We start from the raw sequence: 11371 nt of genomic DNA, 5'->3' as shown, positions 1-11371 counted from the left end.
CAATGATAATAATGAAGAGAATGGTGGTGGAGATAAAGACGTCATCACATTAAAACACCATGGAAACAGCCTAATCCATCAGTATATATTTTGTCTTTTAAGTAGGATTTTAAGAAACAAATGTATTAGGCAACAAGGATTGGGAAAGGATCGAGACGACAGAGAGAGACTGAAGGAGACCTTTCTCCGAAAGAGGATTTTTTTATTTTTTTAACGCAAGTATCTAATTAATTTTAGTTCTATGAAAGCGTTTTTCAATGTAAATTCAATGAATTTGAATCATTTCGTATATATATTTATTAAAGTTGTCGTGGTCCAAAGGTTAAGACGTTTCGTGTAGTCATGTCGAATGATGATCGGTGATCAAATTCCGCAAGCAGGTACCAATGTTTATAATGAAATACGTGTGTACTGAACTCATGTTCATGAACGATTACCACAGTAAAGAAATATCATCGTGTTATAAAAATAAAACCCTAAAATCAAAAAAATAGAACACTATGCTAAATATCTTTGATTAAGGTAACAATTTCGGCCGGGAACCGTAATTAAATAACATGGTAAAATCCAAGATACCACCAAGGCATTCTTTAAGCTTGGAGGTAAAGGTTCTAGTTAGAATCTAAAATTTACATTATGCCTTATATAGACTTTCATTTAACTCCAAGTGAGCTCCTTGGCATAAATAGAACTTCGTGTGTAGCTTTTGTTATGAAAGAAATTCAAACACAAGTCGACTTTCCAAAAGTACGAATTCTCAGAACTTCCGCGTCGTCTACAAAGACGTGATAATGTAAAATGGCACTAAATGTCTTCACGAACTGCCCAACTCGCATCAAGGTGGACAAAGTTTCAACGAAATAGATAAATAGGGACGAGAACAATTTTAACGGTTTATCGATAGACTTATTTTTAAATATTGATAGGCTTATGCCATTAAAGTATTCAATACAATTAAAAGTGACGTCTCTACTCCCTTTTTGACTAAATAATACGAACGTGCTTCAATCGATAATTCACTTTTTTTTTCTCCTTTCTATGCTAATAGTCTTGGAGGCTATCTCAGCTTCTCCTTGACGTGTCGGTAAGCTCACGGGGCTCAAACCGAGAATGTTGCTAACACTGGCCTTAGCAAGAGCAGAGCTTCACAGAATCTACCACTGGATTAATTTATAATAAATCTAGAGCATAAAGTGCTTTTAAATATATTGGAAAGAGTTTTACTCTTCAGTGTTCCTTGAGCCCCATGACATGTCCTTTGTTGAACGAGCTTTGAGGAGAGTCCGAAGCGGTTAGCTGTGGCTTGACTTTACTAGTATCCTTAATGTCTATAAGCTTTGGCAACCACTGGTATTTTTTTTTTTATATAATACAGCACCCGCCTTCACAGGGTATTGGACCTGCTTTTCTACCATACCCTCCGTCATAGTGGTCACAGACCACGGCGGAGACCTTTTATACTTTCATTCTTTCGTTCCAATTCTTCATTCACACTTCAACACTTCACTCTTAATACTTTTATTTCGTCCTTCTTTTCTATGATCTACAGGTGGGGCGGCTACTTTATTATTTACTACTAACGAGCACTATTTTCCATACAAGCTAACACAATTACACTTCTAATTTCTTACATTGTACTTTCTTACTATCTATGTTCTTACTTTTTATTGCTTACATACGAATATTTAAATCTTATCTACAATTTATATGTTAAAATTTTTAATTTACTACATTATTTACTTACACATCTATTATACCCCTAGTTTGTTAGTCTTAATACTATGTAAACCACTGGTATGCAATCTATTACTACGAGTAGACCTTCCAAGATATTAAAATATTGTAGTCATTCTGGCCGAGAAACAAATCCATACCGATGGGCTAGTGATCGCCACCACAAAATCACCAACCTATATTTATAAACAAAATAGACCGTCAATATAGTGCTAAATGGCTATCGGAGCCTATGGCCAAAACTGTAGCCTAAATTCAATGCCACGACCCACCCTGGCACATAAAGCGTAAATCTCAATGGTATAGTTTAACGGCTGTCCCGGGTTTGAAATCGGAACGCATTACGGTTTCGCGGCAGCATTAAGCATATTGGTGGTACAAATAAATATAGGTTCACGAGAGCTCCTGATACAACTAACATAACACATTTCAAAATAGAGAATTAACAAAAAATCGACATCAACAAAAACCTTCCCCTCACTATTAAGAAAGGGAAAGTGAATTCCTTACACCTGATAGCACTGTTATTAGCCGATTCGATACCAATTCCGAGCTTAATAGAGGTGCAATGAACGAACTTTAGTCTTTTACGTTGTTTTTTTTTGTTAAAAGCGTATTCGTTTTTGTAGAAATTCCTTTCGGTATTTTTCTAACTCTTTAATTTTATATTGCGCGGATAAAGGTTAATAAAATTTGGAAACGGCATGGAAGGATCACTACGACATTGTGAGACGTATGGGTGTATTTAATGAGTAAGCCAACTCTTCGCTGAGCTCTCCCACCGTACCAGGAGAAGCTGGAAATGTCCCCGGACAACCAGCAATCCATATAAATAAATATAAAAAAAGCTGACAAAGGATTCTGATATCGCAATGAATTAATTAATGAAGGATCATATTGCGATACTTTTTCATTACGATAATCAATTTAATGAAAATAAACATACTAATAGTTGATTAACATAAGCAATAGCTGCAAGATTTTAATATAAAATTAAGTTAAAAGCTATGAAAACTCAACTCTATATCTCTACGCTCATAAAGTTAATAGCTTCTCTGTGACAGAACCAATCGTTTTTCAGTCGAAAAATTAGTACTGTTTTTTCACAATTTTATTTAAAATAAAACTATTACTGAGTATATCAGATCAATGAATGTGGCTAATCAATAATCAAATGCTTGTCTATGGTGCACAGTAGTATCCGAGACGATTTCTCTTGCGGATATTTGACGAGGTCTAGGGATAATTACCTTTGTCTACTATATAGATAACAAAGAAGAAACGGCTAAGTTGGGGCTATTAAACTGTATTTTTTATAAAAGATACGGTAGTCGCCTACCTTCAGTGTGTTTATTGCGAGTTTTTTTTAACGTTCTCGATAGCGTAAAAGTTAACTCAAATTTATTAGGGATTGGATTGTTTACCTACGTTTGCCGCTTAGTGCGCTGTTCCAAGTGCATACAAATTTAACTTTTACGCGATCGAGAACGTTATAAAACTCGCACTAAGCACAAGGTCAATCTGAAAGCTCTAGTTATTTTTGGTACCGTAAACACGACCTCACGTTTTATCTGCTATCAAACTTAAACTACTTCAAGTATTTAACCGGACTCCGTGACTAGTTCTGTTAATCTGGAAAACCTAAAAAAACACTTATCGCTCTGAACAGGTTCCAAGGCGTCCACGATAGCGAAATCTTTTCCCCATTATCTCATGAACACATTTTTACGAGAGTTTCCTAGTTTTTTTTTTTTTTGAGGAAAGGGAGGGAGAAAACTTTCAATTTTCCTGTCATTAAATTGCCTTCGATATGGCAACGCGGGGAGGAAAAAGTGTCAGGAAGAAAACAATCAAAGACACGTTTGTTTGGAATCAAAGATGCGAACATCCTGGTAGACTTTTGACAGTCAGCCTCAAACACAACTGAAACAGGACAGCTTGATGTAACTAGCATGATAAAATAAAATATTACTTTTGGAACGAAGTTCCTTATGGGACGATGCGGAGGTACCCTAACTGGGAAAAAACGTCCGTAACGTAAGATTTTTATTAGTAATGCATACAGTGTACGACTTAACTTTGTAATAACGTACAAAAAATAACATATTTTTTTATTATTCATTGACCACGATCTCAGAGCGTTCGTTTGCGCAATACACTAACTCTTATGCAAACGACCGTGAATGAAGTGTACCACAATAAGTTTGCACGTTACCGAATGACCGTGGGTTGTTGCGAAACCTCCAGTTTTATTCTCTTTATACCTCGAATAGAACTTAAAATTAATATTTTTATAATAAGGGACTTCGTTCCTATCCGGTGTCCCACGATACCAAACATCGTTTTTTATTGTAAACAAACAAGCACACGGCCTACTTGATGGTGAGTGATTACCGTCCCTTTAACCTCAGTAACACCGCAACGTTAAAGCCGCTTTGATTTTCATAGTAGAAGGGGAGCGCATTCTAAAAGCAGATGGTACGAAAAAAAAAAAGAAATGGTCTCAAACAATATTTTAAAGTACTTCCCGTGGAACATCCATATATACCAGAAAAAATTATAATCCCAACGTAAGCTTAGTGGTAACAAACAAAGCGGGAGCCTCAACCATTGTTGTCAAAACTTTAGCCCATCAGTAAGTAGATTACTAGAAAATCACCAGATGAGCGACCATGACGAAAACCGTACTGTCAGTCCACTGATGATTCTAAAGATACTCAAAGAACCTGTGTACATATTACATAATACACAATATCTGTTACCATACCGCATGTCAAAGAAACTAGGTACATATTACATAATTCGCAATATCTGTTACCATACCGCATGTATTGACAATAATCAATTAACTTAAATCTCAACGACCAAGACATTTAGCATTCACAAATTCTATTAATAGATATTTCATAAATAATGTATAAATTTGTTCTAAGATTCGATTTTCCTTAGATACAATTTGAAGTTAACGCAGAAATCGTGGAAATCAATAAATCACATTTGTAAAGCCATATAACGACAATCTGCACGATCGGAACCAGTTGTTTAACAAAATATACAACGTGTTCTTTTGTAACGTGTCTACCTCGATTTGGAGTTGGGTGCAGTTTAGAAACGGACGCGCTCTAAATTTCTGGACGTACAGCTTCAAAGAAAAGGTTTGTTGGTCAATTGAAAAATGTTCAAGCGAATCGTATTTAATTCGAAAAATATTTGGTAGTCCGTGAGCAGTTTAAGCAGATTAAGATAGTATTCGGATCGGTTTTTTTTCCTTCCTATGCTGATAGCCTTGAGAGGCTATATCAGCGTTACCCTAACGTGTAGGTGAGCTCTCGCAGCTCAAACCGGAGGTGTTTCTAACTCTGGCCCTAGCAAGAGCGGTACTTTGCAGAATCTGCCACCCGATCGGAAATGCGACCCACTTAGAAAATCCGGCGAGAAACTCAGTGGGCTGTGTCTGTAGGTTAATTTACTTTTACGGTGACAGGAACCGATCGTATAACACATTCGTGTACCTACATAACTGCTAGGGAATAATTACTAAGAAAAATTTGCGGGTTTCATTAGATCAACCCAAATTTTGATATGATCACTCCCTTCTTCTTCTTCTATCTTTCCTATTACCCTCTGCTGGGGTACGCCCTGCAGGGCTCGAATCAAATCCTTCCATTTACATTGGTTTTAAACAGTCTGTTTTAACTCTTGCCACGTCATACCCAAGATGCCCAGCTCCTGCTCCACCGAGCGACGCCGAGTCCACAAGATCAAAATCACACTAAATATTTTAATTATATAGATGTATGAAAATATCGAAGTAAAGAGATTCAACAAAATAATCGAGAATTTGTTCAGTCGCAAATCCGAGCACTGGTATTTATCAAAAGACTTACTATTATTATGCTTATACTACTACACTCAATCATTTTCTGGTCAAAATTAATAATCGTCAATCCCAATAATACTATTGTTTTGAACAGGCTCTACTCTTCTAATTTACTTCCTATTTAGCCGATAATGACCATGTTCAAATATGAAAATATTAGGGCTCGTTTAACGAAGACCAGCCAGCGCTTTTTGAGCCTCAACATTTTTCTTTCCACAGCTATCTATATATTAATACGTGAACCAAAAACATTGTACCCCTTTTTATGAAAATTGCGGCAACAGAGGAGTATGAAATTCCCAACACTTTAGAGAATATATAGAAGGAGGGCAGAATGCTAAATTTTGTTTTAATAATCCACTAATAATACATTAAATCAATAAAAAAAACATTACACATACTACTATGATTTTGACACACACACGCACATATAAAATATATAGGTATATACTCTTTGTTTATATCAAACTTTGTTATAGCATAAAGTATTTGGTCAAATTGAGAATAGGTTAATATTGTTTATCTTTAATATTATTTTCCTATAGTGTGGTCTTGGCGGAATCTGTGAATAAAGAAGTATGTCTTTGACACAATAGAACCTTAATAATGTTCAAAGTTATTTCAATTAATTATAGTTGAATTTCGACTACTACGGGAGCACTAGTAACAAATATTACATTAGCATGATTTGTCACCACATCGAATTCAAGACATGAACAACATGATGATGAAACATGACAATGATACATGATGATGAAACACGAAATGGTGATTAGTTCCTCCCGCAGATCTTTAAAGATTGAAAGCAGAATTCAACATAGGTATTGATTTTTAATTTAAATTTTCTGTCATCTGGTGTCATCTTGTATCCTACTTTTCGCTTGATATGAAATAATCTCTAATTCCAATTCTTTTTAAATTTTATTTGATAACTAGGTGACCCGGCGAACTTTGTTTCGCCTTAGAGGCAATAAATGAGCGAACTTTTGATTTTATCATGATAATTTTTTTATTTGGATAATTAATATAAATTAAAATAGCAAGTATTTTAATGATACTTTATTGGCCATGTATTTTAGCTGTTATTATTATTATTATTATTGTATTTTCTTGTTCTTCTTTAGTCCTTTCACTCGCAATGTTTCGAATCCTATATAGTTGCATTACGGCTTCGTCGGGAAAGATTTGATCGTGCCGGTCGCGGCATGGCTTTCTTAATGATTACCTATCTCGGCACAATAAATAGAAATTCGAAACAAACACATCAACACGTCAACTTCAAAATTCTACTATAATTAACCACAGACTACATTACATTTAGCTGTCAGTTGCATTTCGTTATTCCATATCAGTTGCGTTTTGTTATACCACGTTTTATGTCACGTCTCACGGGAACGTGATAAAAAGTATCCTATGTCCTTCACCTGGTTCTAAGCTACCTGCCAACCAATTTTCAGCCAAATCAGTTCAGCCGTTCTTGAGTTAAAAATAGTGTAACTAACACGACTTTCTTTTATATATATAGATTTCAAACAAAATAAAATAAAGACTTATACTTCCATTTCTAGCCATTCCTAGCTCTTCCATTCAATTCTCAATCGCCCGCCGTTTATACTTTGAACCACGACCCACCACGTAGGGCCTATAGATCAAAGGCACCTGTAATATTAACGCCTACTATCACGCGCACATGCTGCCAGCTCAGGGGGCGCACATGTACATATCGTATACGTGAATTATACGGAACGTAAGTTTAATATGAATATTTAACAAAGAAAATATCTCATAGGTGTAGTTAAAAATATGTGAAGAGTTGGTAGGCAGCGGCTTGGCTCTGCCCCTGGCATTGCTGAAGTCCATGGGTGACGGTAAGCACTCACCATCAGGTAGACCGTATGCTCGTCTGCCTACACGGGCTATAAAAAAAAATTAAAAATAAAGCTGGTAACGACTCAATCAAAGTTACAAGTTAGTATCACTTCTTTCTATGCGCAAAGCAACGTAAATTTCAAAAATAATAATATTTTTTCGGATGTTCTACTATCGAGAAGATGTACGGGTTATGTGCCCCCCGATAAAAATATAGCGCCGTATTAAATAGTAAATGATAAATTACATTTTTTTATTATTTTGAAATATGATACTGTAACAGAGCCGACTGAGCACAATACACATGACTGGAAACTAGGTACTTGCACACTCATACCCAAGAATATTTTTTTTATTGTCATTGTAGGCAGACGAGCATACGGCCCACCTGATGGTAAGTGGTCACCGTCGCTCATGCACGTCAGCAATGCCAGGGGCAGAGCCAAGCCGCTGCCTACCGCTTAATACTCTCCACAAGCCTCGTTTGAAGAAGGACATGTCATAGCGCTCGGGAAACACCGTGGAGGGGAGCTCATTCCATAGCAGGATGGTGCGTGGCAAAAAAGATCTCTGGAAACGCACTGTGGATGACCGCAGTGGCTCCAGGTAGTATGGATGAACTCTACTCCGATGGCGGGCGGTGCGATGGTAAAAACGAGATGCCGGTATCATCTCGAACAATTCCTCAGATCACTCCCCATGGACCATACGGTACAGAATACAGAGGGAACCGAAATCCCTTCGCAGACCCAGAAGCTCCAGGCTGGTTAGTATTTGAGAGTGTTTCACCCGATGTCTGATCACGTTGTCTGGAAACCAATAAAATACGAGGTGTAGTGTGAGCTCACAATTAAAAAGACACAAGCTATTTTTAATTATAGACATTAACAATGTAAATGTCACCACCCACCTTGAGACATGAGTTCTAAATCTAAGTTTTATACTACAACGGCTGCCCCACCCTACAAACCGAAACGCATTACTGTTTCACGGTAGAAATTGCCAGGATAGTAGTACCTACCCGTGCGGACTCACAAGACGTCTTACCACCAGTAATTACACAAATTATAATTTTGCGGGTTTGATTTTTATTACACGATGTTATTCCTTCACCGTTAAAGTCAATCGTGAACATTTGTTAAGTACTTATTTCATTATTTTGTCAGCGGTTTGCGACTCCGAATCGCTAGTAGATTCATTCGCGAAGCAGCTACTCTTGAGTTGTTAGGTCTCCTTTGGAGGCGTACGGGCGGCAGTTATCGAATCCCAGCCCTCCTGGCTGAGCCCTTGTTCGCCCACCTACCCTGATAAAACTGGAAAAGTGTCCGGGCTACCAGTAATCTCACAAAAATTAAAAAAAACGTATTTCATTAGAAAAATTAGTACACGCTTGCGGGACTTGAACACCGGTGCATCGTTTGACACGAATGCACTGGGTGTCTTATCCTTTAGGCCACAATTACTTCAAAATAGCGTAGATATACAGACGCTCGCTGCTTGCTTGAGACAAAAGGTCTCTATGAGATTGTAAACGCTTTGAATGCCCAGTCAGTATACACCGACCTCAACAAACCCAGCAATAAGACGAGCGTCAAAAACCTACTTCACTCTGTGCATCTATCTTTTTTCTTTCGTTACTTTTAAAAGTATTACTCGGTAAAGGTAGGTCGTTAAAAGCTGGTGCATTAACACCTACGCGATATCAAAGCGTCTTTGAAGACACATGTAATCTCGCTTGCCTGCGCTTATCTGTGTTATGCTTTGCAGCGTGCTCTACTTCGGATAAAATAATAAATTATAAATGTTACCAAATTTCTCGTTAACCTTCAAATTTTTATATTCGTTGTATTCTGCCATTTTAATGCACTGTTATTGCTTGACGTGTCTTATTTTCAACCTATAGGTTGGAGGAGGTCCAGCTACGCGCGAACGGGTAGGTGAGGCTCAACCGTCGTCGTCATGGCCTAAAGGATAAGACGTCTGGTGCATTGGTGTTGAGCGATGCACTGGTGTTCGAATCCTACGCGGGTACCAATTTTTCTAATGAAATACATACTCAACAAACGTTCACGATTGACTTCTACGGTGAAGGAAAGAAAGGAACGTCGTGTAATAAAAATCAAACCCACAAAACTATAATTTGCGTAATTACTGGTGGTAGGACCTCTTGTGAGTCCGCACGGGTAGGTACCGCCTATTTCTGCCGTGAAGAAGTAGTGCGTTACGGTTTGAAGGGTGGGGCAGCCGTTGTAACTATACTTGAGATCTTAGAACTTATATCTCAATGTGAGTGGCGCATTTACGTTGTAGGTATGTATGGGCTCCAGTAACAACTTAAGACCAGGAGGTGTACTGTGAGCTCGTCCTCCCATCTAAGCAATAAAAAAACAAAAAAAAACCGAAGAGGATTTGCTAACACTCTAGCAAGCGCAGTGCTTTGCAAAATCTTCCACCGGATCGGAAGCACGACCCGCTAAGAAAATCTGGCGAGAAACTCAATGGACTGTGTCTATGAGTTAGTTCTCCTATCGAACTCTTCGTCGTAATCGACGAGTTTTCGACGAGGATAATATTGTTACCGTTTATATTATCTACAACCAGCTTTAAGACATCCGATTAACCACAAAATTTGTACCAGCGTACATTTTTAACGCAGTAATCCTGATCAGAATATTATGATAATATGATTGTTTATGCATTGTCTTTTCATAGGACGTATTGGAGTTAGTAAGGAAGTTGGATATAAATAGATATCCTTATATACTTAATAAAAGCGTTTTATAAACCGGTCATCGCTTATCCGAACCGTGTCACGGTTCAACAACAACATTTACCAATACAGCTTATAAATCTATACTAATATTATAAAGCTGAAGAGTTTGTTTGTTTGTTTGTTTGAACGCGCTAATCTCAGCAACTACTGGTCCGATTTGAAAAATTCTTTCAGTGTAAGATAACATCACGGTAAGACCAATACAAGTGGAGCACCAATAAAGAATGTTTCAAAATAGGTGTTTAAATAGCTCCTTAACATTCTATCATATAATTAAAAATATTTTCACTTTCTACGTAAATGAAGTGGGGGGTAAAACTTAGCGTTATGCCAAAGTAATTATTCCACGCGGACGGAGTCGTAGGCAAAAGCTAGTTAAATATAATTGAGAAACAGAGCTACATTCACGCCGTTGCTAGTGTAACATACTATTTGTCACAATGGAACTCCTTTTTCGGTCCTTTGTGGCTTTCTGCTTTGATTAACTTTGATGTAGGTGAGTACAGAGGTAGTGCTAATGGATTGTGCCTAAGAGTGCTTTTACCTGCTTAAGAAATTGGGTTTCTTGGAAAATTACCGTTTTTATTTGAAGTCTGGAGATCCAAACCCAAATATTATTATAAGTCTACTGGTGGTAGGACCTCTTGTGAGTCCGCGCGGGTAGGCACAACCGCCCTGCCTATTTCTGCCGTGAAGCAGTAATGCGTTTCGGTTTGAAGGGTAGGGCAGCCGTTGTAACTATACTGAGATCTTAGAACTTATATCTCAAGGTGGGTGCCGCATTTACGTTGTAGATGTCTATGGGCTCCAGTAACCTCTTAACACAAGGTGGGCTGTGAGCTCGTCCTGTGTGGCTCGGCTGTGAGTTCGTCGAAATTATAAGTTTGAACATTCTTATTGGTTCTATTGTCAAAGACTACATTAAACTTCAATAATCACAGATTTCGCCAATACTATACTTTAGACAAATATGAATTAAGAAAAACAATATTTATTCTATTCTCAATTTGACTACTTGAAAGCAATAAGAAAAGTTTGACAATAAACAAATAGTATGCATGCGTGTGTGTCAAATACATGGTAGTGTGTGTATTGTTTTTTTTATTCATTTAATG

The sequence above is a fragment of the Bombyx mori genome, chromosome 9, assembly GCF_030269925.1.
Source record: "Bombyx mori chromosome 9, ASM3026992v2".
In the NCBI taxonomy this organism is placed as follows: domain Eukaryota; kingdom Metazoa; phylum Arthropoda; class Insecta; order Lepidoptera; family Bombycidae; genus Bombyx; species Bombyx mori.
The sequence above is the reverse complement of the archived record's forward strand: the minus strand, read 5'-3'. Positions refer to the sequence as shown.